This window comes from Dipodomys merriami, unplaced genomic scaffold, assembly GCF_024711535.1.
Source record: "Dipodomys merriami isolate MVZ:Mamm:240054 unplaced genomic scaffold, mDipMer1.0.p SCAF_85, whole genome shotgun sequence".
NCBI lineage: Eukaryota > Metazoa > Chordata > Mammalia > Rodentia > Heteromyidae > Dipodomys > Dipodomys merriami.
The window spans coordinates 1,350,279-1,363,018 of NW_027206457.1; positions in this window are offsets into that span (position 1 = coordinate 1,350,279).

Genomic DNA, 12,740 nt, shown 5'->3' on the forward strand with positions numbered 1-12,740 from the left:
TCTCCAGTCCTTCACCACTGGGCTTTGTGCTCATTACAGCTCAGGGAAAGACAGACTCAGGAACACAGTAAAATATCAGAAGTAGATCTTCATGCAACTGCAGAGAAAATGGTCATGGAGCCTCCAGACTACAGTGGGATCTGAGATTGGTGTCAGATGATGGGGGTTGAGTGATCGGGAGCTGCCATCCTACCCCTGGGGGAAGAAAGGGGTACCACACACAGGTGGAGCCACTGAGGAAGAGGAGCAGAAAGTGCTCACATTCACAGGTGGAACTCTTGTCCATCTTTCTATTTAGGTTCAGGATGACAATAAAAGACCTTGGCCTTTCCTAGTAAATGGTGTAGGTGCTAGATGGGCAAGGGATTGTGGAAAAGATATAACAAAAGAGAAAGGAGGAGGAGGAGGAGGAGGAGGAGGAGGAGGAGGAGGGGAGGGAGGAAGGAAGGAAGGAAAGAAAGAAGGAAGGAAGGAAGAAAGGGAAGGAGGGAGGGAGGGAAAGAAAGACAGAAAGACAGAATGAACGAAAGAAAGAAAGAAAGAGAGAGAGGGAGGGAGAGAGAGAGAGAGAGAGAGAGAGAGAGAGAGAGAGAGAGTCAGGTGTTGGTGGCTCATGCCTGTAATCCTAGCTGCTCAGGAGGCTGAGGTCTGGGGATCATGGTTCAGCCTGGCTAGGAAAGTCTTTGAGACTCTTATCTCCAATTAACCTCCAGAAAACCAGAAGTGGTGCTATGGCTCAAGTGGTAGAGCGCTAGCCTTGAGCTGAAGAGCTGAGGGACAGCGCCCAGACCCAGAGTTCAAGCCCCATGACTAACAAAAAGAAAAAAGAAAAAGCTTTTTAATCAAACCTCAGATAAATTCTGTTCAAAACAAAATCTTATAAAGCAAAGGACTAATTGCTTTGGCCAGACTAAAACAAACCACAACCCATTGAAACGTCTGACTTCTCTTTCTAAAATGTAAGCCTCGCCTGTGGCTCATGTCTATCACCCTACCTACTTAAAATTCTAAGCTCTGAGGATCAAAGTTTGAAGCCAGCCTATGCAGACAAATCTCAGCGACTACCAATCCCTAAGAAATCAAGAAAAAAAAAATAATCAGCAAGTGGAGGTGTGGTCCAAGTGATAGAGCTGAGTGAAAGTGTGAACCCCAATACCAAAAATAAGGAAAGTGTGTGTGTGTGTATGTGTGTGTGTGTGTGTGTGTGTGTGTGTGTGTGTGTGTGTGTGTGTGTGTGTGTGTGTGTGTAAAATTTATGGACATCCAAAATCTGCATGTTCTATTCTCTGTTAAAGTGTATTCATGAGTGCAGCCAAATTCAGTTAATCCCCAATCACATGTCTTATTCCCAGGAAATGGGCTCTCCCAGCACATCAACCTGTGGGAATTGCTCCTCAAACAATGGAAGAAGATGACCCTTACTCATTCAGCCAAACTGAGCAAGCCAGCTCTGGGGTGATCCTAAGGGACATCTGAGAGGCGGCACTGAAAAGCTCACATATTGGGCCTTTTTAAAATATTGGACACAGGGCTGCTGCTTTACCATAGTGCCTTTTGGAACTTTCCCAAGAACCTGCAAACACCAGTACTGGATAATCATCTCCATTTTACAGGTGGGAAAACAGACACCTCTAACTGTCCGAGATCACACCCAAGTAACAAGCAAAGGAAGAATTGTATCCCAAGTTCACCAGTCCCCAAAGCCTTTGGTCCTACCCATTATACCCTCCTTTGAATTTTGTGGCATGCGAAATTTCACTCCTGAAGATAATCAGCCAAGTGGATAATGACCATGCAGAATGCAAGGAGACTGATTTAATTTTTGTAAAAATAGTAAGAATGGATTCCTAATAAAGGATACACTTGAGGGTTATTGACAGAAAAGAAAATTTTATGTTTTTTAATCAGTGTGTATAGTCTTCAACAATGTTACCAGTTGGTGGGATGTGGTGGCTGACATTTATAGCCCCAGCTACTTGGATGAGGGACATATAGAGAATCAAGATTTGATGCCAACCTAAACAAAAAGTTAGCAATACCTACCCTCCAGCTCAACAGATATATTAGGTATGGTGGTGCACACCTGTAATCTTAGCTGCATAGCAGGCATAGGCAGGAAGGTCTTGATTTGAGGATACTCAGGCGAAGACAATATGAACATTGGAAAACAATAAAAGACTAAACTAAGAGCTTGGAGTGTGTCTCATGTGGTAAAATGCAAAGCCCTGAATTCAAACCCCAATACTGCTGAAACCCTGCATCATGAATATAGATTTTTCTAATTTGGGGAGGAGAAGGGAAATAACAAAATGCTGAAAGAAGGATACGGTTTGACCCATTGTAGCAATGAGATGTACAAGACACTACGCTGAAAATGAACTTTACAACTTCAGGGTGGAGGGGAGGGAGAAGTCCGGGAGGTGGGGCAGAAGGGATGATGGGGAAAAACAAAGGAGGGATAATAATGTTAGATAGGAAATGTACTCATTCCCTTACTCCTGTAACTGTAACCCCTCTGTATAGTATCTTTACAATAAAGAATATATTTTTAATAAAAAAGAAAGGCTTGCATACTCTTTTGCTAGACAAAGCACTAATGGTCATTTCTCAGAAACTCGAAATTACCATATGTATCATAAAGACGCCTGCTGATGACCTCAGATAAATTGCTTAAACTCTCAAACACTGATTTTCCCCCTAAGGCAACCAGCCACATTTTCACTTCCTTCCAAGTCTGCACCAATGTATCAGGAATTCTGTGTTCAAAGCCCTGTGGTACTTCTGCCTTACCAAGAGAACTGGTTATACTGGATCTAGGTTTTTAAAGCTCATAGTTAACTGTGACCTGGCTGGAATTTGTTTTTTTTCTTTTCCTTGGCTCTCTCTCTCTTCTTTTCTCTCTGTCTCTGTCTCTGTCTCTGTCTGTCTCTGTCTGTCTGTCTGTCTGTCTGTCTGTCTGTCTGTCTGTCTGTCTGTCTGTCTGTCTCTCTCTCTCTCTCTCTCTCTCTCTCTCTCTCTCTCTCTCTCTCTCTCTCTCTCTCTCTCTCTCTCTCTCTCTCCTGGTGCTTGCCTCTGCTTTCTTGAACTATCTGTCTACAGGCATCCTTAGTACTCTGACTCATTTGATATTCATGAATTCACATGTATTTTACATGCATTTGCCTTTTGCCAAGTGTTAGTGTGCCACAGTGCAGGAACCAGGACCTCCACATTTGATCACACACAAAATCAATGGAAAAAAGCATGTGCATGTGCATGCCAATGTAAGTGGGTGACTTAAACATTATGCACACAAACCCTAAATTGTGACCATCAAAAGTCCAAATCTACTAACATCACACCTGAAAGTCGTTATTTGGGGCCATCTGAGACAGTGAAGGGCCTCAGTTGCTTTGGGCTTCAATGGCGGACACTTGGAAAAGAACATTTGTTGAACAAGAGCTTGTGGAAATGGGTAGTAAGAGAGGAGAGGGAGGCAGGCAGGCCTGGATCCTCCTGGGACAGCCAGACATTTATGACAACTCTACCAATGGTTACAATCAGTTTATTGGTGTCACCTATAGAGTAAAGGCCATGGATGTTCCATGCTTGGCCAGTTTGTCTTTATCTACAATCCAGAATCAGTCTTCAAAGTAAACACTGCATGAAGCTGGATAAGCTCTTTTCTTGATGGGTATAGAAAATGATGGAGACAGGAGAAACTGTAAGAAGACCAAAAGAAACAAAGAGGTGAGACCCGAGAAGAACTAGCTATTGCAACTCAGGTGCTGAGGATCTGATCCTGATCCATATTGCACTCCATCCCAATTCCTGCTATCCTAGGCTTTGAGGAGGAGCAGAAGCTCCTTAAAGAAACCTTCTCTCTGCCTCTCTGGGCAATGCTGAGTTTAAAGGACTCATCAGGAGAGCTTACTTTGGGGAGAACTTACTTTGGGGTCCTAACCCTGCAGAGTCCTAATTTTCTAGAGTAAATACTCACAAGTCTATATTTCTAACTTGCAAGACACTAAATATCTCCTAGTAACCCTCCATACTGCCAAGTTCTGCCTTAGTGAGGTCCCTAGTACCATTACACCCTTTATTCAGTGTATTTATTTGGGCACTGTTGGGATTCAAATGCAGGTCCTTGCCACTTGTTAGGTTGGTGCGTGCTATACCACTTGAGCCATACCATGCTGGTTACTTTGAAGATGGAGTCTAAAAAACATTTCTAACTGGCTGTCCTCAAATGAAAATCCTCCAGATCTCAACCTCCTGAGTATCTAGGATTATAGGCATGAGCCACTAGTACCCAGCTAATCACTCTCTTTTTTGACTTCTTAAGAGAGGAACATGTGAAACATAGGCTAATGGGAAGCTACAAATGAAGCTGGTACCGCTGAAATGAAGGTATTTAGAGAAAACTAGACGAGACTGACAGGCAGAAGCAGGACAAAGGACAAAAATGGAAATCAGAGACTCAGAAAGAGAGAGGGTATCCTGCTACTGAGCAACACAAGTTAAGGGTATCTATGGATGGTACTCAAGTGAATGGATGACCTGCATCCATACTCTGCCAGGAAATGACAGTGATTGCAGACAGTAAAGTCATCTGCTATCTGCCCAACCTGCTTGATGAACAGAAAACATTAGTGCTGTATCTCATTCTTACAATACTACTATGAGGTGGCTGTTATTCTTATTATTCCAACTTTACGAATAAGGAAATTGAGTCAGAGCCCTGGCAAAGTCATCATCTCAATGTCTCACTGTTGGTAGGACAGTTCTGAGACTAGCAACTGGGGTGGTCAGGACTCCAGAACTTGTCACTTATTTACAAGAAGTCTTTACACTGGCTACAGAGGACTCAATTAAAGCAGTTCCCATGTCCCCATTGGAAAGGCTGTTGGTTCTGTGGCTTTATTCTCTATCCTTCCTGTTAGTTAGCATCTAGCAGGTAGCCTCATGCGGCAAAATGGCTACTCAACTAGGAAGCAGAAGTTGGTCTCCTAGCTACCCTGGGTTTCCATCTTTGGCAGTAAGGTTGTTTCCTGTTCAAGGGTTTTACAGTTAATGGATTAACCATCACAGCTTATCAAAGACACACTTAAAAGTATGGTCTAAAAAATTAGCTCAGTAGAGACAAATAACATTTGAGATGTGCTTCTTATAGTCTTGAAAATGAGCAGATTCTCTCCAGAAGCACTATGATTCATTATACATGGTAAATATTTGTTTGGACAAATTTTAAATTAAAAATCATTTGATTGATAGATAATTGTTTCCAACGTCAGCTAAATATGCTCAGCTGTCAGTGACAGATCACGAATTGATGTGGTTTTTTTTGTTTTGTTTAATTTTTTTCTCTTATTTTTTTTAAGTTCTAAACACTATTTTCTTCTGACTAGTTCTTAGTTGATTTCTTTACTAAGGAAAAAAACACCCAACACTTTCTCCAGCTAAAGGATCCAAGTGTTTAGAAACTCCAGAGGGAGGGCCTTGGACTGGATTCTATGAGGACTTTTGGGTTCAGAGCCCTACATTGCCTGTATCTACCCAAGAAGCCAAGCTCTGTTCTGTACCCTGCTTTTCCCAGGCAACTAGCCCATTTCCAGGTGAGATAATCAAGGCCATTAGGAAATTAGAAGCCTTTGCAATCCTAACAATTTACATATATATGTATGTGCATATTTATGTGTATATACATACATGCACACATATACATATATATGTATGTACGTATATATGTATCTCTGGTCTGGGGTTAGAGTACAGAATAGATGTTCAAAGACAGGAATACTTTGTAAACCTGATCTCTCTCTCTTTTTTTTTTTTTTGTCGGTCATAGGTGCTGAACTCTGGGCCTGGGCACTGTCCCTCAGTTCTTCAGCTCAAGGTTAGCACTCTACCAGTTGAGCCACAGCACCACTTCAAGCTTTTTGCAGGTTAATTGGAGAAAAGAGTCTCATGGACCTCCCTGCCTGGACTAGCTTTCAACCTCAATCTTCAGATGTCAGACTCCTGAGTAGCTAGGATAACCAGCATGAGCCACTGGTGCCTGGCTACGTTGATTGTTAATAATAAAACAGAAAGTATCAGTTCTTCTCCCATCAATAACAGTGATCAAGTGAGAAAAGAAATAATCTTTTTGAATCCATTACAGAGTTCTAATATGATTCTTGATTCTTGCCCATCAGCTAGTCTTTATTTTCATGGCTCTTTTACGAAGAACAAATATTATTATGTGGCTAATCAACATAGGATTCTGTATTTTCATTTACTCTTCACTTCTGGGAAAAGTTGGTGGCCAGATTTAGGGGGTGAGGGGAAAAAAAGAAGCTCAATTCTCTTCAAGGTAATTTGTTCAAACAGTTCTCTCATTTTTTTTAAATAATAAGTTTTAAAATCTATTATTATAGAGTAATTGCTCATCAAATTTCTTTTTAAAAGTCAAAGCAATTTTCAAATTATAAAGAACTTCTCAAATGTGTCTAGATAATTATGAGGCTGCATTTTATATAACTCCTATACCTCAGTAGGCTGCAGGGCCTCTTAGAATCTTTGCCTGGGAGTCCCAGGATACAATTGAATGTTCCTGTGCAAAGGACCTGAAGGTGCACTTTAAAATACCCAACATTAGTGTAGTTCCAAACACATACATGTGGAAATTACCAATTACTTCCTATAGAATTAGCTGTCAGACCCAGCACAAACTCTTTTCTCCTAGTTAAAATTTCAAGAATGAAAAATTGGGGGAGGTCATGTTCCTGGATTGGAAGGATCATGAAAATGGCAATATTTCCCAAGACTATCTACAAATTCAGTGCGATACCTATCAATATTCCAACCTCATTCTTCAAGGAAATAGAAGAGGCAATCCAAAAATTCATATGAAACAATGAAAGACCCCGAATAGCAAAAATGATCCTTCACTGAAAGAACAGTGCTGGAGGAATAACAATACCAAATGTCAAACTCTACTACAAAGCCATAGTAATCAAAACAGCTTGGTACTGGCACAAGAACAGACCTCAGGACCAATGGAATAGAATTGTAAACCCAGAAATGAACCCACAGACCTATAGCCATCTAATTTTCAATAAGAGAGATAAAAAAATAGAATGGAAGAAAGACAGCCTCTTTAGTAAATGGTGCTGGCAAAATTGGTTAATCACTTGTAGAAAACTAAAGCTAGATCCTTATATATCACCCTGCACCAGAATCAACTCCAAATGGATCAAAGACATTGGAGCCAAAGCAGACACTCTGAAAACATTACAGGAAGGAATAGGAGAAACCCTAGGTCTCCTTGGCTCAGGCCGAAATTTTCTTAATAGAGACCCAGAAACACAACAAATCAAAGGAAGGTTGGACAAATGGGATTGCATGAAACTTCAGAGCTTCTGTATGACAAAGGACATAGCTAGCAGTATCAATAGAAAGCCCACGGATTGGGAGATCTTCACTAGCCATATAACGGACAAGGGTCTCATATCTAAAATATAGCTGGAACTCAAAAAATTAAATCCCCCAACAACAAATCCTCAAAGAAACAACTGCTCAATAAATAAGTGGTCTAAAAACTTACAGAGAAACTTCTCTGAAGAGGAAAGAAGGATGGTCAATAGACACATGAAGAAATTCTCAACCTCCCTAGCCACAAAAGAAATGCAAATCAAAACAACATTGAAATACCACCTCATGCCAGTTAGAATAGCTAAAATCAAGAACTCTAAAACAACAGATGCTGGAGGGGATGTGGACAGAAAGGAACCCTACTGCATTGTTGGTGGGAGTGTAAACTTGTTCAACCACTTTGGAAAGCAGTGTGGAGGTTCCTCAAAAGACTCCACATAGAGCTCCTCTATGACCCAGCAATCCCACTTTTGGGCATTTACCCAAAAGATCACAAACAAGACCATACTAAAGCTACCAGCACAACTATGTTTATTGCAGCATTATTTACCATAGCTAAGATATGGAACCAACCCAGATGCCCCTCAGTAGATAAATGGATCAAGAAAATGTGGTATATATATATATATATACACAATGGAATTCTATGCCTCCATCAGAAAGAATGGCATTGCCCATTTGTTAGGAAATGGAAAGACTTGGAAAAATTATATTAAGTGAAGTAAGCCAGGCCCAAAGAAACATAGGTCCCATGGTTTCCCTTAGTTTCAATAACTAGTATATGTCTGAGTCAAGCAGAAAAGGTCAGATAAGTTAATGTTAGGCGAAATGAACCCCAAGATAAAAACTCAAATGGCTTTCTTTCTTGCTATTGTTTCTAACATATTTATAAGATGATTTCTTTGCTGCTTTGTATGTCCCTCCCCCCACAGTATAACCCCCTGTCTTCAATGTATTTGATGTTGGGATAATTTGTAGAGGGGAAGGAAAAAAATTGTTCAAACAGGGATACAGGTGAACCCATTGCAACAATGAGATGTTTGGTGTGGGGGTGGGGTGGGGGGGAGGGGGCGAGGATCTGAGATGGGAGGGCAGGGATGGTAAAGGGAAACAAAGGAGGAGACAACAATGCTTGATAAGAAATGTACTCATTACCTTGCTCATGTAATTGTAACCCCTCTGTACAATATTTTCACAATAAAAAACTTACTAATAAAAAAAGGATTAAAAAATAGAAAAATTTGGGGAGGTGGGATAAATGGATGGATGGATGAGTAGGTGAGCTATGAATTTAACAAATTCATCTCGTAATGAAAAGGGAAACAGAATAAGTCACAGGAGAGCTGAGATCTCTGTAATGACTCTGTCAATTGGACAGCTGTTCTCAGGAAAAGACCATTATAACTTTGAATACATCCACAAGTCTCTCACAGAAGCTGAAAACGTGCCCCATTTTCATCCTATTGCCCAGAATACAAGTGACTTCTGCTACGAAATTGTTCTTGTTGGTTGTGGTAGTATATACTTATAGTCCTAGCTACTCAAGAGACTGACATAAGAGGATCACAAGTCTGAGATCAGCCTGGGTAACATAATAAGTCCCCTTTACCTATTAATCAATTCATTAATAAAATCCTAGATATATAGGGATGCTCATGCTTGTAATCTTAGCTATTCAGGAGGCTGAGATCTGAGAATCATGGGTTCAAAGCCAGCCTGGGCAGGAAAGTCCCTAAGATTCCTATCTCCAGTTAATCACCAAAAGGCAGGAAACAGAACTGTGGCTCAAGTTGTATAGCACCAGCCTTAAACAAAAACATTCAGGGACAGTGTCCAAGCACTGAGTTCAATCCCCAGGACCAGCACACACACACACACACACACACACACACACACACACACACACACACACACACACACACACACACACACACACACACAAATGTGTACATAAGCAACTAGAATAGCTGTGAGTTTTATTTGAAAAATGAAACAAAGCCAATTTTGAATTCTATAGGGTTGTGATTTGAAAATCCAAAGAACTAAAAGCCTTTAAGGTGTCCCACCAGTGTTCAATGGGACTACTGGGCTGGGACACATTTTTGCCTTAGCTTGCATATTCTGTTTTTGAGTGAGTTTTAGTTTTGAGTGTTTGTATCCTGGACTTCTGGATACTTCCAAGGGCCCTCGTCATCTGGCCACTGCTCTCTTAGGAGTATCAGGAAGGGAAGACAGGAAGAGCAGAAAATGGCCAAGTTCACTTTAAACATTACTCTCCCCCTCCCTCCTCCCCCCCCATACAGTTACCGGCTGTGATTTGCTGCCTTTCAACTTGGAATAAAATACATTACTTATGCAGAGAATGTTTTTAATGTAACAAAGCAAAGGAATAAAAATGCCTTACAACAGTTTTATTAAAAACAAATTCCCACAGTAAATACATATACACTAGGTTTCTGGGAGCAAACCAACCAAGGACATCAGCCTCTAAGTGCTCTGGGAAGTGCTTATAAATTACTTGAAATAAAAAACATTGTTGCCCAGGACATCGGGGATGAAATGTTGCAGTTTGTAATAAATTAACACAGAACTTTACTTCCCCTGCTTGAACAAAGCGGTCATTTGTCTGAATAACCTACATTCTGCTGTGAGTTATATTTTCACCACTGACTGCATTCATTTGCAAATTATTCTGCAGTTTTAATGTTCAAGTTTTAAATACCTTGAGAACTAATAAATAAAGCAAAGTAGAGCAAACAGTTGGCTTGCAGTTTAAAAACTGCTCTCATTTCTGCTTGTCTCCTGGCTTTTTTTTTTCCCCCTTTCAGTTATTTTTTTTCCTGTAAGTATTATAAAGTTTCTTTCAACTACTTGAAAAAAACACTAAGTAAAATGCTAAAATCTACTGGGGGAAAATCATGTCAGAGAAGTTTCCCTCATATCCTGAACTATGGAGTTATTTTATTTAGGAGTCCTTATTTTACATTTTGAAGACTTTTCTTCTATCAATAATTTAGTGACAGAATAATTTATAACTACCTTTGAGGGCTTTCTTATTGTATATAACTTTTGTCTGAAAGTCTTAGGTTTAGTTACAATTTTTTTCTTTTTCTCCTTTTACTAGACTTTGTCCAGGAAAGGGGGGAGAAAAAAAACCAGAAGAAAAGTCATGTCACTTCTCTTGAATTATTTTGATTATAAAACAAAAACTCTGCAAGAAAATTCTTTTCACGGCCTTCTCAGTAAAACAAAACGCAACACTTTCTAGGTTTTTGAAAGAAAAATTTGATAGAAGCATTTACAGATTCAATTTGGGTTTGAAAGTTATTTTCTTCTCAAAAAAAAAAAACATAAGAAAGAAAGAAAGAAGAGAAAAGAAAGAAAGGCTAGTTTTCCTGTGTGAGTTGCTGGCTTTGTCAGATTTCTTTTGCATTGTTTTAAATAAGAATCTTGGGTAGACAATCACACCGGATAAAAGTAATGCCACCATTTCCAGGAAGTGTGTTATTTTCTGAAAAGTGCCTCATAAAATATTTTTATAAAGTAGGAGTTGAAATCATTGAAAAAAAAATCACTCTCTTTTCGAAATCTGGTTGGAGAAAGCCCTTTTGATCCCCTTTCTTCTGATCTCATCTTTTATTTGGCTTAGAGGTAAACAACATTTGCCTCATTTAAACAACAGCATTTGTCCTTGTGGTTCTTAAATACTTTTCCAGCCGCCCTGTGACAGTTTATCACATTGGGGTAAAATAAAGGTCCTTTGCATCTAAGACTTTTATCACCTCCCTGAAAATGTTTGTTGTTTTATGCTTTGGGTTTGGGGGTTTTGTTTTTGGTTTTTGGTTTTTTTTAATCCCTCCCTGCCTTTCTCCCCCCCCAACTCTGAGCTGGGGGGAAGGGGGCTGTTTTAGGACATTTCAAAGAGCCACTGAAGTCCTTCTGTGGAGACAATAACAAATGCTTGATTCTGTGCCCTGCAAAACCAAACTGGAGATATTTCCAAATTCCCTTTTAATTAAGATGTCTAAATAGCCATTTCTCTGCAGAGAGTGATTTCCAAACAGTTGAAGAAAAAGAAAGCTCAATTTTACAGACAACTTGGACACTGAAGGAAGGGACTGTCCCCCAGGGGTAGGGTGAGGAGGGAGGCATCGATGGGCACTTCTAACTCCATGAATGTGGGCTAGGATGGGGCTCAAATCTTGAACCCGGATGCAAAAGAAATATAAGGACCTGGCATCTGAACATTGCCAGGGACTTCAACTGACCATTTTTCTAGTCAGCCAGGTCATTTCTGTAATCTGTACACCTTTGTTGTTGTTTAAAAAAAAAAAAACTTTTAAAAACTCACTCGGCTCTGCTTGATTTGGTGCTAATTTTTTTCCCCATCTAAACCAAATGAGGAGAATTTGCTTGGACCTCAGGATCCAGCAAGAGCTAGCCACCCCATCTGGTGTTAGGCTTGTTGTCCATGAACCCTCAGCTTAGCACTGAATACTCTTTTTAAAGATGTTAAAGTAAAAGGGATACCATTAGCATATGCCTCCTCCCCCCCCCACCCCGCCCCCAAGTGTCCCGTTGAACTTTCTGTTGGGCATTACCCTTACTCTGGGCTTTCTGGATGGCGTCCAATGAGAGATTGGCTTGGAACTGTAAAATTAGCCATCTGCCTATTAAAAATGTAACCAGCTGCATCCGACGAAACACAGTGACTATTGAAATGAACTCATCCGGGAGAGAGCTCCCGTCCCCTGCTTGTCCTGGACTGAGATACTCCATCAGCGAAGAGCCTTCTGACCATGTTAGGAGGAAAACTGCCAGGCTCTCGGGTTCCAAGCAGGCTTCCGGTTTGTTTCCTTGCTAAAATTCTAGTATTTCTCAAGGATGACTTGGATTTTAAGTGCAGAATACTCTGTTCCTCTTCCACTTGTTCAAAAGTACCTCCTTGTTTCAGGAAAAATAAATAAATGGAAAAGACACGAGCAGTCCCTAGAGTCCTTCCTATATGTCAAGATAGCATGCTCAGACATCATTTCCAATCTCACGTGTTTCTAATAAACATTCATCCCCCAAACGAACATGTTCTCAGCAGTGCATAGTAGCTTAAAATACAGAGCTACCGCCATAATTATTCTAATAAGAGCTACTCTTTCAGTGGATATTAGGCATCCTGTATTTATCACAAGGTCTGTTTATTAAAAATGAGAACTTTCAATAGCTGCGCTATTTTTTTCCCTGAAAGCCTAATGGAGCATTAAAAAATAATTCATTAACTAATTAACAAAACTGTGTTTATTTACAGTATATAAAATGTTTCTATCAGGCAAATAACACACCATAATACA